General features: G+C 42.7%; 1 protein-coding gene across 3 annotated transcripts in view; it reads right to left on the bottom strand.

Annotated features, from left to right (window-relative positions):
• CDK14 (cyclin dependent kinase 14) overlaps window positions 1-18,796 on the bottom strand; it is a 348,112-nt gene that overhangs the window by 46,587 nt on the left and 282,729 nt on the right. The gene's annotated exons all lie outside the window — the stretch shown is intronic.

Here is an 18,796-nt window from a genome sequence, read left to right as displayed (position 1 = left end):
AAGTCACCAGGCCCTGATGGCATCCACCCAAGAGTTATTAAGGAATTGAAGAATGAAGTTGCAGATCTCTTGACTAAGGTATGCAACTTGTCCCTCAAAACGGCCATGGTGCCAGAAGATTGGAGAATAGCAAATGTCACGCCTATCTTTAAAAAGGGAAAGAGGGGGGACCCGGGAAACTATAGGCCGGTCAGCCTAACATCCATACCGGGTAAGATGGTGGAATGCCTCATCAAAGATAGGATCTCAAAACACATAGACGAACAGGCCTTGCTGAGGGAGAGTCAGCATGGCTTCTGTAAGGGTAAGTCTTGCCTCACGAACCTTATAGAATTCTTTGAAAAGGTCAACAGGCATGTGGATGTGGGAGAACCCGTGGACATTATATATCTGGACTTTCAGAAGGCGTTTGACACGGTCCCTCACCAAAGGCTACTGAAAAAACTCCACAGTCAGGGAATTAGAGGACAGGTCCTCTCATGGATTGAGAACTGATTGGAGGCCAGGAAGCAGAGAGTGGGTGTCAATGGGCAATTTTCACAATGGAGAGAGGTGAAAAGCGGTGTGCCCCAAGGATCTGTCCTGGGACCGGTGCTTTTCAACCTCTTCATAAATGACCTGGAGACAGGCTTGAGCAGTGAAGTGGCTAAGTTTGCAGATGACACCAAACTTTTCTGAGTGGTGAAGACCAGAAGTGATTGTGAGGAGCTCCAGAAGGATCTCTCCAGACTGGCAGAATGGGCAGCAAAATGGCAGATGCGCTTCAATGTCAGTAAGTATAAAGTCATGCACATTGGGGCAAAAAATCAAAACTTTAGATATAGGCTGATGGGTTCTGAGCTGTCCGTGACAGATCAGGAGAGAGATCTTGGGGTGGTTGTGGACAGGTGGATGAAAGTGTCGACCCAATGTGCGGCGGCAGTGAAGAAGGCCAATTCTATGCTTGGGATCATTAGGAAGGGTATTGAGAACAAAACGGCTAGTATTATAATGCCGTTGTACAAATCTATGGTAAGGCCACACCTGGAGTATTGTGTCCAGTTCTGGTCGCCTCATCTCAAAAAAGACATAGTGGAAATGGAAAAGGTGCAAAAGAGAGCGACTAAGATGATTACGGGGCTGGGGCACCTTCCTTATGAGGAAAGGCTACGGCGTTTGGGCCTCTTCAGCCTAGAAAAGAGACGCTTGAGGGGGGACATGATTGAGACATACAAAATTATGCAGGGGATGGACAGAGTGGATAGGGAGATGCTCTTTACACTCTCACATAATACCAGAACCAGGGGACATCCACTAAAATTGAGTGTTGGGCGGGTTAGGACAGACAAAAGAAAATGTTTCTTTACTCAGCGTGTGATCGGTCTGTGGAACTCCTTGCCACAGGATGTGGTGCTGGCGTCTACCCTAAATGCCTTTAAAAGGGAATTGGACAAGCTTCTGGAGGAAAAATCCATTAGGGGGTACAAGCCATGATGTGTATGCGCAACCTCCTGATTTTAGAAATGGGTTATGTCAGAATGCCAGATGCAAGGGAGGGCACCAGGATGAGGTCTCTTGTTATCTGGTGTGCTCCCTGGGGCATTTGGTGGGCCACTGTGAGATACAGGAAGCTGGATTAGATGGGCCTGTGGCCTGATCCAGTGGGGCTGTTCTTATGTTCTTATGTTCCACTATGTTATACTTTGAGGGTCCAAACTGATTTCAGCGTCCTTGGAAACCAGAATGTGTTATATTTTGGATTGGATCCAAAGATTGTGCCTCACTGACAATGGCAGTTCTACTCACATGAAGCGAGGCCACCAATTTCTCTGTTCTGCAGTTCCCTGCGCACCTCAAAAATTATTCTGGATAGCTGTCAATTCATTAGAGCCAGTTTTGGGGGGATCATGAACATAGAATCAGTGAACTCCTTCTGTGCAACCTGAAGTGCCTTCAACCTATTCCAAGTCTGTGCATCAATTAATTCAGCTCTATTTATTTACTTAAACATACTGTCACCATAAAATAATAAACACATTATAAATTAAGCTTCTGAAATCTTTAGAAATTACTAAAACAAATAGACTCCAGATAGTATATATACAGTCAACATGTTGTAAGCCTCCCCATGGGAACTGGTTTTAATTTCATCAGTATTGTGACCATTATGTGTTTAGATTCAGGATTTTTCTTATTCAGTAAGTATTTACATTACACATTGCTGATTCAGGAGCCAATATTTTGAGAAATACAGTATTCAATTGTAATTATTTTACCTCCAATGCAAAATAATGCATTTACCAACCTTGAGGTTTTAATGGTGGTCACACTGTCCTTAATTTTACACCATTTGATTTCCCTTGCATATTTTGCCACATCATGTCACAATTCACATGCTTTGCTAAGCCATTAACACAGATGCTTCTAAATCAGTATTCTGGGTACTTCTCTATTCATCTCATTTAACTGTGAAAACCAACCATTTGTACGGGCTCTCTGAATAGCAGCTTTAAATGAATTGGATAAATATATTCCATTTACATCAGGACATTTAGGGCCCAATCCTAACATACCTCAGCACCTACTCTGGGTGTCGCAAACTCTGAGAGGAGTCAGTGCCAGCCTAGCGCCAGACAGTGCTCAGTGTCAGACGGGCATTGCTTAGAGCAGCCATTTTCAACCTTTTCCAATTCATGGCACACTGTCAAGGCACTAAAATTGTCAAGGCACACTCCCAGTTTTTTACTTACATTAAATTACTACATTAAAATTAATTTTTAATTAATACAATTAAATCATTACATGATAAAGGGCACAATCCTAACCAGGTCTATTCAGAAGTAAGTTCTATTTTGTTCAATGGGGCTTACTCTCAAAGTGTGGTTAGGATTTCAGCCAAAGACTAGGGAGGCACTCTGGGGAGAAATGTGCCTGTGGGACTTACTTCTGAGTAGTCATGCCTAGGATTGGGCTTTTGGTTGCACTCTTTTTTCTCAAATACAGGAGCAGGCAATTGGCACTTCTCTCTCATCCTCTCCTCCACCCACCCCCTCCCACAGGCACATTCCCCCCATCTCATAATTGCAGTTAGCACCTCTCCTACTGTCCCTCCCCTCACTTGTCTGCACCTTCCAAAGGTCCAGAATCACTTGCCTCACATTCTTTCCCCCTCATTGCCTGCGCCTGTATTTCAGAAAAAAGACCAATCTTAGGCATGTTTACTCAGAAGTAAGTCCCATTACAGTCAATGGGGCTTACTCCCAGGAAAGTGGGGCTAGGAGAGGAGCCTGAGAGCCCAGCCCAGGCATGTCTACTCAGAAGTAAGCCCTGTTATAATCAATGGGGCTTACTCCTAGGAAAGTGTGGATGGGATTGTGGCCCAACCCCCTTCGTCTGAAAGTCAAAGGCAAGGCAGGGAGGGTTGCTTTGGGGAGCTGCAGGCAACTATGGCAAGGAGAAGGGACTTTCGTGGACCCTCAAGCAGCCCATTCTTAGCTGGTGGCCTCAGCAGACTCTATGGCTTCCTGCCTGCTTGCCTGCCCGGGCTCCCTCCTTCTCACTCCGCCCAGACCTCCTCCAGGCTCCTCTGGTTGCCCAATCAGCATGCAGGGCAGACAAGGGACTTGATACCCAATCCTAGGCGTGTCTACTCAGAAGTAAGCCCCATAATAGTCAACAGGGCTTACTCCCAGGTAAATGAGGATCAGGTTGCAGCCTTCCTCTTGCTCAGCAGCAGGAGAGGCAAAGCAGCTGCCGCTGCTCCTTTTTCCGGTGCCGCCTGAGGGTCAAAGCAGCAGCTTCTCCCACACACAGCGGCTGCTGCCTGTCTCCTCTGCGGCACACCGGAGGCTGCCTTGCGGCACACTAGTGTGCCATGGCACAGTGGTTGAAAACCGCTGGCCTAGAGCATGGTAGGAGCTCCAGGCGGCGGTGAGGGCCTTGGGGACAGGGGAGGCTTTCCGGACTGGGGCAGTGGGAGGGTGGGGCAGGGAGAGGAACTGGTGCAGGAGGGGATGGAGCTCCACCTGATCCTTTGCACCATGTTAGGCTGAAAAGCTCCCCCAATCTGAGCCAGCAAAATAGTTGTCACAGAACGGAGCAGACCCTTTGTGGCCCCTGCACCCTTACTCGAGGGAAATGGATGAAGTGGATGGAAGTTCCCTTCCTCTGGGGAGGTCTCTGACAACCCTGGTGGTGCTGCTGGATGCAGAGGTAGCCATTTTGCCACCACTGCATCCAGGGGAGCCACTGAGGATAGGACTGGGCTATTAATGAACAGTTTTCTAGAAGTCTTTGTGAGAATTCAGACAGTTACTGCATTTACACGTACCTTGGCATATATATGCACTTCTTGCCCTTTTGAATTACAATTTTCTGTGTACCCTGCATCTCCCTCAATCATGCACCTGATGAAATGGGGTATAGACAATAAATTCAATAAGGGCACAATCCTAACCAGGTCTACTCAGAAGTAAGTCCTATTCTGTTCAATGGGGTTTACTCTCAGGAAGGTGTGGTTAGGATTGCAGCCTAAGTCTGTTAGTTTTTAAGGTGCTAGCAGATGCTGTCTTTAGAAACAGTTTACCACAGGCACCTCTCTGGAATAAAGGAATAAGGAATCTTCCAACACTTCAGAATCTAAGTTACTTCATTTAAAAAGTTGAAACGAACATAACTATTGTGGAAAATAAGAGGGAAAGGCTGGAGCTATTTTTAGTTAGTACCTGACTAAACAATTCATCTTGTCCAGCAACAATACTTGAAAATTGATTGATACCTTTATTTTACTGTATACAGTAAGCCACTGAACACTGTCTTTGCAGCTTAAATTTTTGAGGCCAGGTACACTGGTTGCAGCTGATTAAAATCTTTAAAGTAACTGTTTCAAACATGCTATCTCTACACAGTGCAATTTTACAGTTAGTCTGGATACTCAACTATGTACTACGTTTGCCAAACACACTTATAAAAGCAAACACAATACAAACTATCACACACAAGATATGGTTTGCTTTCCGGTTCCAGTCTTGCAAATATTTTGTGTTGTTTGAGTTTGACTGATGAGAATGAGGGTATTTTGCATACATAGTAAAAAGGAACTCGCTTCAGCTTTGGAGTGCAAGTCATTTTACTACACAAAGCCTCTGCTTTGTGCAAGTAGAAGGGAAAACTCTGAGCCTTTTGCATATAGGAGACCTTAAAGCAGACAATAGTACGTAAACAATCTGCAAATATGTAACTTTGCTAGGACAATCCCAAGACTGAGAGTAAAGCTTTCAGAAAGACCCCTTCATCAGATTTCCTTCGACTCTTCATGGTGAACAAAGCTGTAGCTGACAATACAGAAATCTCCTCCTTTCTTCGGATTAAACCCTTTCGCAGGAAAAGTATGCAAATGCTGGACGTGCTTCCCTTGTCTGAGGCTACTCTAAACCAGATATCTTTTCACTGTCTGTTTTATTCAAGCAGGCTTTCCTACTGGCTGACAGGGAGACCAGCCTTCCAATTGAATATGTTTCACAGCACTGACAGTTGGAACCTGGGGCCTGCCATAGACTTTAAAAAGAGTTCATTTAGTCATAATTAACTATTCCTTGCATATTTTCTAAGGTATGGTAATTGTGCTAAAATTGTGCTAAAAGTGAAGCATTCATTCCAGTTTTCTTTAATTTTTTTTTCTACAGCAGTCTTTAAAAAACCCTCCTTTCCCTTTATTTCTTGTTACTGACCTCCTCCTTGGTAACCTTTAGAGAGATGGGGGGGGGAGAAGACAAAAAAGGGCAGAATGAAGGTACAGAGAGGGAACTGGAAAAAACATGCTGCTCAAAGCAGCAGAGAATGACATATATGGTCGATTATAAATTGTTATTTACAGTACAACAGCGAAAACCAACAGCATAAAACTAGATAACATATTTGCATAATTGGCAAATAATTTGAACCGAATTTATTATATACTTTTAAGACACTCCTATATGATGAACATACTTGCTCTGACCCATCTGCTCTTAATCCTCAAATCTTAAATCACTTGGGAGTAACAGTAGTTTCAGCCATTCAAAAAACTGTTTTCACCCACAGGTAAACCATCCCTTTGAACAAAACACCATACAGTGAACAAGCTGTTTTTATGTTATGCAAATGAGAATCAATCCACAGATTTTTTTTGGGGGGGGGGGGTTCTTTACAAACATTAAAATCATTTTTTACTGACAGATGCTATTACACATCGAAATTTTGCCTAACGAGTTAGGCATTTTGAAGAATATTCGTAAATAGAAAGCCACTGGTCAGGAAAATCACTACAGGTAGCCCCCAACTTAAAGTCAGTTGTGTTGAGATCTCATGGAGCTACAATCACATAAATACTGTACATAATTTTCAACTTGCATACATTCAAACTTAAGTACAGACCTCTAAAACCTAACTCTTACTTAAGGAAGGAAAGATAGGCACCTAGATTCCATGAAGAGATATAATGAAAACAGATACATATAGCACTTGTGCCAGCCAAACATAAGCAGAATATCCTGTGAAATGAAATCACCGTTTATCCATATGGCAGCTTTGTGCACTCTTGCCTCATCACCTTAATGCTAAACCAGGAAGTGAGAGAGACATCTCAGAAATGAGAGGTGTTTCTTTCCCTGGGATATCCTGTTCTGATACTTGGAAAACCAGCTAGGGAGACTGTAGTCTGTATTGTTCCTACCTCTGATTTATGAATAAAGACAAACCAGCAATGGATCAAGGCTTCATACATCTGGCCTATTGAAGAGTTGCATAGCCAAACTCCTTCAAAGCTACTGATCATATTCCCAAATCAGAGATTTTTTTTTTGCCAGTAGCAAAGTTTGCTTAGAAATAAAGCCTACCATTCTGCACAAACCATAGCATGTACATATAGCTGAGTTCAACGGGAATTGTATATAAATAATAATGTGCAGGAATGTGGCCTTACTGTGCAAACCACTGGTTCCCAAACTTTTAAGCACTGGGACCAACTTTTGAAAATGAAACTCTATCGGGGCCCACCCAGCTTTACAAAACTTTACAAGTTTTACTTTACCAGCTGCTCAAGCCTCTGTTTTTAGGAGGACTGCCTTTTGGAGCATTTATTAGAGCTCCATATATATTGTAATAGGACCATTCTAGTGGCTTTGTGTTCCTCTTCACCTGGCTTTCAATAAGAGCCAAGGTGCATTTGCCTACTCATGAGTAAATGTGCACGTGCAGCTCAGTTTCACTTTCCATCGGGCTTAATACATTTTTCTTGTCAGCTAAAGTTTCACAACCCACCCTGGCAACCCCCTGGTGGGTCCCAACCCATAGTTGGGGAAACACTGGTGTAAACTGTACTTAACAGCCTACATACAGGGGTGCCTTATAAATGTTTCCTTCATGCTAAGTAAGTGGTTTCCAAACTGTGAGCCATGGCTCCCAGGGGAACTGCGGAATCCAGTCAGGGGAGCAACAGGATCCTTGTGAAAATCTTGCTGTTCTATACAGTGCATAGGAATGAAGCCTTACTGGGGAGCCGTGGCCAATGGCCCAGTACTTCAAGGGAGTTGCCAGTCAAAAAAGTTTGGGAATCACTGTACTAAATTGTTACATTAGTATACCAAATCTGCAAGATGCATACTAGTTCCATTCTGCCAGTTTGTCTGAAAGTCTGAATGCACACATGGATGTCTAAATAGTTATCTCTTCCCAGCCCAGTGCTATCACACCTGCACAAAGGCATAATGATGGATGGACTGCACCTGTGCAAAAGTGCCAGTTTAGGTATCCATAATTCTTATGTCCAGTGTGTAGCGGAAAAGGCAACAACAGATATACTGGCATATTTTTAGAATTTAGGCTCCCCGTGGACCTTTTTTCTGCCATCCACAGGCATTGAAGTTCCTAACATTCCTGCTTTTATTTCAAAGTATTCCATACTTTGATTATGGTGCATGGCAAACATTTCCAGTGTAGGTGCCAAACCATATTTTCCATTTGCGCCTATGTATTGGCAACCTTATTGGCAACTATATTTTCCATTTGCGCCTATGAACATGCAATGAACTGTTTATTAATTTGTTTCAATGCAATTAGTCTGTAGAGTTGCATCCTATGCTGCCCTTCCTCCTGCATATTTCTTATTGCAAAAGGACTCCTTCCAAGGAATCCTTCTTAGTGGCAGTCGATAGTCCAGTGCCATGTTCTCCGCCTCCCCCCACAAAACACAACCTCTGTGCACACTTGTACACATGCACTCTTTGTGGGTGAGGGGAAGAGTGAGCAGGTGGGTGAGTGAGCAGGTGGACAAGGCAAGTGAGTGGGGTGAGCAGGTATGCCCCATCCCCCTTGCCTTTACTTACCAAGAGTATGGCATGCAGCCTCCTGTCCACACCACTTCTTCTTCAAATGAACAGCAGAGGGGCATGCTGGGAATCCAGCATGCACCACTTTTGTTGACTGGAACAGAAGCAGTACGGAGTGAAGGGAAAGTAAGAGAAGGGGAAAGGGTGGGTTCCAAACTGCTTCTTCCTGCCCATTTGGTGCTTCATAAAAACTGAGTGGCTGGGGCATATTTTTTAAAGCCACAGCATCTTTTTGTTTTTTCCTTCCCCCTTCTCCCTCCAACAGCAGAGAAATGGGAGGCTGGATTGGTGTAATCACTCAGGTTCTCACACTTTAACAAATACCAGTGGCTAGGATTCGCGTCACCCGGTGCAGGAGGCCTGTGCATCACCCCATGTAGTGGGCTGGGCAACGCTCCAGGTGGGCGTGGCGATGTACCATCACCCCACCCCCACCGGTTTTTTGGCTGTACCTTTTGTTATAACACAGATATTTCAATGTGGTTTGTTTCCTTGCATTCTGCATGAAATTACGCATTGATTGATATATAACATGATGGTATTATTCCTCCAAATTCTGATTTTAATGATTTTGAAAACTTGTAGAGTCTCACACACACACACACCCGTGTCAACTTACTAACACCTTACTGCAGCAGTTCTCCAACTTTTAGCACTGGGACCCACTTTTTAGAATGACAATCTGTCCAGGACCCATTGGAAGTGATGTCATGGTCAGAAGTGACATCATCAAGCAAATTAAAATAATTATAAATAATTAAATTAAAATAAAATAATTAAATAAGGGGGAGCCAGTCCTTTTCTACTAAGTGAATCTACTCTGAAATAAGTCCTATTGTGATCAATGGGGCTTACTCTCAGGAAAGTGTGGGTAGGACTGCAGCCTGTGAGCCCAATCCTATGCATGTCTACTCTGAAGTAAGTCCTATTGTGGTCAATGGGCTTACTCTAAGGAAAGTGTGGGTAGGATTGTAGCCTGTGAGCTCATGCCTATGCATGTCTACTCTGAAGTAAGTCCCACAGTGGTGAATGGAGCTTACTCTGTAGTCTGCCTGCAATAACAACCTCCCAAAAAGAATCAGTGAGCTCTTCAGCCCTCCCAGTGCCCAGTTTAAAGTTCTTCTATTTCAGGCACATCAGAATAAAGACCCACCTGGCTTCACAAGTACAAAATAGAAAACTTTCCCCTTACCATTCAAACCTCTTTTTTGTTCTTTTTAGGTGGGGGGGGGGGGAGGAGGCTGCCTTCTGGAGCAGCTCCATCGGATCAGGACCCTTCTGGTGTCCTCACATTCCCCTTTGCCTGGCCTGCCAAAGCACCAGCCAAGGCATGTCTGCCTACTTGCAAGTAAACATGACTGTGAGGCTGCTTTGCTTTCCATAGGGCTCCACAGACTGGGCAGAAAGCAGCTGGGAGGGAGGAACCTCCTTCCCTGGTGTTTTTTGGGGCTGTACTCATTGGATGAGGACCATTCTGATGTCCTTGGAGCCTCTCAGCCTGCCTAGACTAAGGCAAGTCTGCCTAATCGCGAGTAAACGCGGCCATGTGGCTTCGTTTTGGGCTCAGACTCGCAGCTGGGATGGGGGAGCTTCTTGGGTGTTTTTTGGGGGGGCTGCATACATTGGATTGGGAACATTCTGGTGTCGTTAGATTCCTCTCAGCCTGCCCTTTCCGACGGACTATTGCAGGTATGCCTACTCATGAGTAAACACATGGTATGGCTCACTTTCACTTTCCATAGGGCTCCATGCATTTTTTCCTTCTGGTTTTTTGGCCATAACTTTTGAACGAAAGGAGTGATTTCAATTCTGCTTTTGCATTGCACTCCGCTGGACATTCCGCATCCAACGGTGTATGGCATGATGCGGTAGCTCCTAACCCCACGATGTTAGCGCGTCCTCCCTCCAAGGCACGTCAACCCCCCAGCGCATCACCTGGTGCGGCCCACACTCCCCTAGTGATGCCAGTGACCCATACTGGATTGAAAAGAGATCTTATTAAGCTACTTCAGTTTACAACACTGTCATAACTAACCAAGGTTGACATTTGCAGAATTTAACTATCTGCTTCCAATATAGTAAATTATTCAAAACTGGATTAACAAAGGAGACGAATAAGGAATAATGATATAGGAAGGCAGGAGTGCAAGGAAGGCAGGATTGATTGTCTGAAGGATTAGTTGTTTGGAGTTCACAGGATGTCCTAGAGAAAAAACAGAGCCTATGGAGCAAATGATAGTGGCAAGGATATATGTCTGCTGCATTTATTATAGGATGTCATTTACAGTAAACCAATCAGGATGGATGAATTCTTGGGCTAAATATTAGAATTCAAAGTCCCTGCATTTGATAGTTAGCAGTGAAACATTCCAAAAGAACACTTGTTGTTTACCCTCATATACAGGCAATCCAAGGCTTGAACTCAGAGGGAGAAGAAATTCTTTGCTTGCTCTAGCTCTCCCTAACACCAGACAGCAACTGCTCCTTAAGATGCGTAACCATGACAGATAGATTGCCCTTTGAAAAAAATGGTTCCTAAGGATGGAAGTTATGAAAAGTATCAGCACTGATTAGCCTCAATTTAAAAAAATCTTTGCAGTTTCAGTTTTTTGATTCAGAAGGATGAATTACATGTTATAAACTGAAATGAAAACAGAGGATTCTGGAAAATGACAAATTAAAAATGGGAAAATTAGCGTTTTGGCGACCTACATCTTCTAACAGCATTTTGGAAGAAATAATAATTACTTCAATATAAGAACAGTCTCTGTTATGAACTAGACAACTTCAATAAAGTAACGCAATGACTGAATCTATACTGATACCTTCACTAGCCCCTGCATGCCTTTCAAGCTTTTGAGAATTTGAATGGCCCTCTAGCTTCTATTTCTCATAATTCAGCTCACAAAGAATTCATTCACTTAAGCTTTGGAATTTCCTACTGAGTAGTATGTCTCTCTTTGACCAGTATATTCGCCTTGTTCAATTCCATTCTATCCTTGATTAAATACTGTAGTATTAAATACCATTCTCATTTATATAATGGAAAATCAGCCTATCCAAACCCACATCTTCTATAAAACAAACATTCAATAACTACGTGAAGTAGGTAAGAACTGGGTATCTTGCATAGATCAAAAAGCCACAGTCCTAAGTATTTTTTCCTGGAAAGCTCAAATTAATCTGCAAAGGGTACTTATATAAACACATTTTTTTGAAAATGGTGGACATGATACCCTTTTGGTATATGCTATTTTTAGCATGAAACATTGAGAACACATATTGTACAACAGTGTTTCTCAAACTGTGGTTTGGGACCCACTAGGTGGGTCGTGAGCCAATTTCAGGTGGGTCCCCATTCATTTCAATATTTTATTTTTAATATATTAGACTTGATTCTACCATGGTATGTGACTGCATTTGGGGAAATGTTACAGACCTGTACTTTTAACAAGCTACTATGTATATTCTTTTACCAATGGGACTTAGTAAATGGAACTTACTCCTGGGTACGTGTGGGTAGGATTGTTAAAAATTTTCCTGCTTGATGATGTAACTTCCATTCATGACATCACTTCAAATGGTTCCTGACAAATTCCCATTCTAAAAAGTGGGCACTGGAGCTAAATGTGCAAGAACCACTGTTGTACAAGGAATCACTATGCACAATATTGCATACATTGATGGAATATAGCATTAGAATGCCTTCGAGGTTAGAATAGGTTAAATATCAACAAGTTTAAGGCTGTACATACATAGTCTGAAATGCACAGTTCAGGCACTAGCAGTTAAACACACACACACACACACACACACACACACACACACACACACACACACACAGGGCCTAGGAGAGGGGGGTAAAAGGGGTAATTTGTACCCAGGGCCCAGGGTCAGAAAAGGGGCCCAGGAGCCAAAGGAGGGGCCCCAGAAAGTTCCTGGGATCTGACAGTTTCCTATCTCACCTGAACTCGCTGCCTGTGCATGATGCTGGGGCACAACCACATGCATGCAATGTTAATTGCTGCTGCAAGCCATACATGTGGGGCTCAGGAATGCATCCATGACCCTCCTTTAACACAGTGTCAAATCTGGGAAGAAACTAGCCTGCTTCAATAGCTCTTTGGCTTGTGGGTTCCATAACTATGAAGGAGTATATAGAAACTCAGGGACCCAGCTGCGGGGCTACAGCTGCTGCAGAAGGTCATTTTGGTCCATTCTAGTGTGAGCCTAAATATGATGATGCTAATTTTCTGCAATGGATTATATATATTTTAAAGACTTTAGAGAGACTTAGGAGTGTGTTTGGTTTTCCATATTACTTTATCTAGCTGCCAGTGCTTCATGGTTGGGTTGACCTGGGCTCTGCATCAAGAAGCTAGTAGACCTTGGCTGCAAAGACTATTGTGGCTTTTAGCACCTTCCCCCTGCCCTATTTTGTCTGCTGTTCTGTCTGCCCCCATTGCCCCCTACCCCTTTGGGAAGGGGCCCAAAAGAAACTTTGTATCCCCCGATAAAATTCCTCTCATAGGCCCTGCACACACGCACGCACGCACACACACTCTTTTTAATCTACAGGAATAAGTCATACCTCAATTATATCCTGGGCTGGCCCAGAGCATGCAGTGGTGCTGGTACGGCCTCTGCTGCATGCTCTGGGTGAGCCAGAGACCAGACAGCAACTGAAAGATGAGTAAAAAGCTTACCTACTTTGCTGCTGCCTTGACTCCATGGGGCTACTTGGAACTGTGCAAGCTCTCTTGTTGGCATAAATCTGAGTGAGTGCAAGGAGGCATGTTGAGCCTGTGGTGGGAGCATAGGATTTGGTGCCCTGGCACACAGGACAACACCTGACTTAATGATGCCATGCAGCGTCATGACCTCATCAGCAGACTTGCACTTCAACTCGGCTGCCGAGAGTGTGCATTGCACTCCAGCTACTTCCTGACAGGAAAGCCGTTGGAGCACATGCTCTTGTGCCCTCCCTCGATGGCACCATGGGCACGTGCCATGTTTCAGCACAGGGGTGGTATGCCTCTGGCCCTGGCCCATATGCCATTGCAGTTCCATCAGTGCAGGGATTGGGCCAATAGTAATGTTCCCCCACTCAAAGTGTTACTGTATTGTCAAGCCAAAAAAGAAGAAATGTAAAAGAAGAAACGAAACTGTCTTTGGAAAAGCATGGCAACAAATGGTATTGGCTGCAACAGTTGTCCCCATGACCTTCTGAGTTGGCCCACTGTGTTAGTAGCACCCTTGCCATCCAACCTGTGTTGTGTGTTTGAAAAACCCAGTCTTCATTCACAGTTAAGTGCAGATCAATTAACATAAGAACAGCCCTGCTGGATCAGGCCATATGTCCATCTAGTCCAGCTTCCTGTAGCTCACAGTGGCCCACCAAATGCCTCAGGAAGCACACAAGATAAGAAACCTGCATCCTGGTGCCACTTCCTTGCATCTGGCATTCTGAGGTAGCCTACTTCTAAAATCAGGAGGTTGCACACACCCATCATGGCATGTAGTATTGTTTACCAAAGCCAAACCAAAATGAAAAATCTCTTAATTTCATACAAAATACATATCTGAGAAAACACTGTGCCTTTGTATGTATAGAAATTATTTATATGTTTGTATTTCAATACAGGTAGGGAGGTTAGAAATAGTGGTCTTTGCCAAATCCTAAATCCATAATTTTTATTGGCAAAATACAGTATTTTGAAGAAAAATTTGATGGCAGGCAAATAACACTGTAAACCAGAAATGGTGCTTTGATATTAGGTAGTCTGACTATCCACTGTAAACAAACATGAGCTGGTTTATAATTTGATCTGTGACAGGGACAGATTTTTTTTTTCCTACAGCAGAAGCTAAAACAGGAGAAAAAAAAGAAAATCACATCCAGAAATCCTTCCCCATCTCTGCTTTATAATGAATGCAACCCATATATACAAGCTTCTGCTGAATTGCTACAATTGCAGAGATAAACCATTTGAGAGTATGTCAGGTTTAATTAATACAACATGACCTGATCATTTCCACAGTTAGGAAGAAAGAAGTTTGCATTCTTTAAATCCAGAGCTCAACCTAGAGATTATGCTAAGTTGCTTCATTCACAGTCCACACTCCTCCACACATGTCAGACGGGCAGCATTTGTCCCCTCTAGTGATAAACAAATTATACATGAAATCAATTCCACTTCACAATAATTTTCCCTATTGGGCATTATCTTTCCTGCTCTGCTCCCTCCAGTTAAGCATGCATCCTGTAACTTGCTAATGAGCTGGAGGCTTTCTTTTCCAGGTGGCACCCCCTGCCTCGAAGTCATGACATTTCCCATTTCGAATGCTGCTGGCATTTTTCAACAGCTCCTGCTAACTAGCCTTTTTGACCTGTGCTAAGAGGAACTCATCTCATTGAATCCTTTAACCTGCCAATCATTCCAGCAAATGATCTTCACAGTCACTCCCAAGGCAGGAGGAAAAAAAGAAAGAAAGAGAAAGCTAGAGTAAGAATGAGGGAGTAGGCAAGCAAGCTGCCTCTGCAGCTACCTAATGAGAATATTTTAAGTCTTGGAGGCAGCTGAAACATTGAAAACTGGTGGGAAAATTAGGACAGAACTGAATGCCTGGCCCTGTAATTACTGATTTCTTTCCATCTTGAGATCATGTCAATAGCAACACCTCTGAGCTCTGCTTTTTAAAACCAAGACAAGAACATTTCACCAACTAAATAGGAAAATACATTTCTGTCCTCTGCCACTGTCAATATGCAATTCTCATAAGTCTACTCTGTCACATGGCATTCTTTACTAAATTAATTAAGAACTGTAAGCTAGTTAAAATTAATGTTTGCTGCTAGAAATGATTTTGTGGAAGGGGCAGGGTTGTGGAGATATACCAGGGGTGCCCAAACCCCAAACCACTTGCGGCCCTTGGGGGCTCCCAATCAGGCCCTTGGAGAGCACCCAGTCCAATGAGCCTCTGGCCCTCCAGAGACTTGCTGGAGTCCGTACTCGCCCGACGCAACTGCTCTCAGCATGAGGACGACTGTTCAACCTCTCACCTGAGCTGTGGGATGAGGACTCCCTCCACTACTTGTTTGTGATGCAGCAGTTTAATGTCTGTGATGCAGCAGTGGCAACAAATGAAAGGCTGGCCTTGCTTTGTGCAAGGACTTTTATATGACTTGAGCTACTGCAAGACCTTCATTCATTTATACAAGTTTCATCTCTAATAAATTCATTTATGTAAATTTATTCAAATTTTAAATGTAAATTAATTCTTTTTTCCCCCTGACACAGTGTCAGAGAGATGATGTGGCCCTCCTGCCAAAATGTTTGGACACCCCTGGTATATACTAAGACCACCTTTTTTGGCCTAGAACAATAATGGTGCCACACAGATATGCTTTTTGCATATAAAGCATATGAATATAGAATACTTAACACACAAGGTTAAAATTGCTATGTGGACAAGTTTTTGACATGAACCTTTGGTGAAGCAATTAAATATGCTTTCCTTTTGGATGATTTTTACAAAGTGTGAGTTTTTGTTCTCATGTTGTTTTGCTAAAACAAATTCAAAGAAATATGCATACTTCAAACTCATCCAGAAACACAATACAAATTCAACAGCTAACATTATGCAGAATATTGAGTTTTTAGAACATAAAGAAAAAAAGAGAAAGATGTTGTCTTTGTATCACTGCAACACATGACTGTTACATAGGTGCAAGTTTTTAACTAGAGTGGCTAATCTATGCTCTAGTTGCTGTTTCAGGAAATAGTGTGAAAATATTTCATGCAATTATAACATTCAGTTAAAAATGGCTGCCACGAATAAAGCCATAATTATTTCTTTAAGTAAAAAAGTTATTAGAGCATCTCAAATTCTGTCCAAAGTTTGCTAATAGATCACAAGATAGTAAGTGCAAGCTAATTTTTACCAGTATTTTTCTATTTGACAAGATAAGAGATATTTTAACAGATTTTTTTTTTCAGAATTTCTCATCTGTCCTTCCCCAAACCACTCATTTGGCCTTTAAAATTAATTTTAATTTTATGTGAGGACACAAACAACCTATTATATACTGGTACAACAAAAATCATGCAATTTGATTGAACTGGTGCTTAAATATCTCCTTACTAATAGTTAAGATTCTCCCTGGAGCTAAGAATTTAATTCCCCATTAACCTCAGAGGGTGTTACACACAGCTGAACTGAGTCAGTTCTTCAGGTGTTTAGTTTTCTTTGTTTCATGGACTGCTTCAGTCACTGTAAACTATATATCAGTATTTCAGTTGTGATTTTTTTTTTAGCTTCTTGTTCACATAAACAATCCTGGCAAGTTGCTTCAGAGGGTTTATTATAACTAACAGTGATTTTAATTCAGAACTCTTCTAGAAGTAAAAATGATGTCTTGATTTTGAAATGCTGTAAATTATGCCTCCAAGATGATGCCTCTCATTGGGTTTGCTGTCTCTATAGGTTACAGGCCAAGAGTCAGAACCTAAAAGCATTTGCTTTGTCTGGGAACCTCAGTTTCTCCCCTTCAGTGGTTCTACCTCCTCCCCCACTCCAGACAAAGCCTAGCCAAGAGATCATGTGACTTAATAATCCTAAAAAAAGAGGTAACGGTCTATGAGAAAAATAGGATGGTTGAGAATTTCTTTGCCTCTCCTTTTAGTTATTGTTGTGAAGACATTGTCCTCCATGCATTCAAATGTCATTCTATCTATCTATCACCCCACTTCAACTCAAACAATCTTTTATGCTCAGAGTATTGGCAGACCAAAAAGACTGTTTAGTGGGAATCTGCTACTATGTTAATATTAATAATTCTAACTTTCTGTATGTCCAATTCAGAAAAAACAAACAGGAAATAGAAAATAAGTTGAATTGGAGATAAGAATCTTAATACTGTTGGTATCTAGCTGGCTGCATTAATCAAGGTACTTAAATAAAAATATTATACATTAAAAAGATTGTCCACAAGATTGAGTTTAGGGTCATCACCGTGTTTTGCTTTAATTCACATCCATATCTCTAAATCAGTAAACCTTAACTGCACATTTCTTAAAGAAAGGGAAAAGACAAAAAAACCTTGTTTTTCATTTCTATTTCAACTGCCTTTTGTAGCCAATGATGAACAGAAATAGCAAATTAGTCAACATGTTTGCAATTTGCAAAGAGAGAATGAATGTTCATATACTGCTGTAGCACCAAGAATTCAAACTTGAAATTCTCTCCCTAAGGCAAAGGGGGAGAAAGGAGCCTACTAGTTTTGTATGTGACCTCAGTCTTCATTAGACTACGTCAAAATGAGAAAATGTCAGTAACTGGGTCCATCAGTTCTGAATCATGCTCTGAAAATTGATTATTACCAATATATTTTATTTACCAGTTGTATTTGTATTCCACTGTTGTTTCAAGCAACTCAGGTAGGCATTTTAGACTTACAAGAACTCCATGAGGTATGTTAGGATCAGGGACAGCAACTTGCCCAAGAAGTTTTGAAAATGGATTTCCCATGAGGAAGTCCAAACATAGGGACATCACATACCGTACAAAGATAAATGGCCACATGGTCATCCTAGACCAAGAAGTTTTCATTGCTAGCAAGTAAATTCACCAACTCCTATAATATAACATGCAACCTAAAGTAAAACGCCTGCTAGAGTTTTGCTGTCATCACGGTCTCTGTGTCAGCAACACATTCTTCAACACAAAGCCCCAACATAGAGTCTCTTGGAGACATCCAAGATCAAAGCACTGGCACCAGCTCGACCAGATCCTCACCAGACGCTCCAGCCTTCCCAGCATCAAGATCACACGCAGTTATCATGGTGCTGCCTGCGACACTGACCACTCCCTGGTGTGCAGCAGAGTGAAACTGCAAACAAAGCGACTGTATCACACGAAAAAGGAAGGAAGACCTCGCATTGATACCAGCAAGACCCGGGATCAGAGAAAAGTGGAGGAATTTGCACAAGCGCTTGAGGAATCTCTTCCAGGCCCGGCCGACGCAAACGCATCCAACAGATGGGAACATTTCAAGAATACCGTTTACAACACCGCCTTGTCCATATTCGGCAAGAAGACCAACAAGGCGGCAGACTGGTTTGAAGCCCACTCTGAGGAGTTGACACCAGTCATTGAGGAAAAGAGGAGAGCTCAAGCAGCATACAAGGCCTGTCCCAGTGAGCGCAACCTGCAGGTCCTCCGAACTGCTCGCAGCAAAGTCCAACAGACTGCCAGGAGATGTGCTAACGACTACTGGCTCCAGCTCTGTTCTGAGATACAGATAGCAGCTGACACGGGCAACATCAAGGGGATGTATGATGGTATCAAGCAGGCCCTAGGTCCAACACAGAGGAAAATTGCCCCTCTGAAGTCTGCCACAGGCGAGGTCATCCAGGATCGGGCGCAGCAGATGGAACGCTGGGTGCAGC

Source organism: Tiliqua scincoides, chromosome 5 (genome assembly GCF_035046505.1).
Source record: "Tiliqua scincoides isolate rTilSci1 chromosome 5, rTilSci1.hap2, whole genome shotgun sequence".
Classification (NCBI taxonomy): domain Eukaryota; kingdom Metazoa; phylum Chordata; class Lepidosauria; order Squamata; family Scincidae; genus Tiliqua; species Tiliqua scincoides.
Note: the sequence above shows the minus strand (reverse complement) of the source record. Positions and strands in the feature narration are given on the sequence as shown.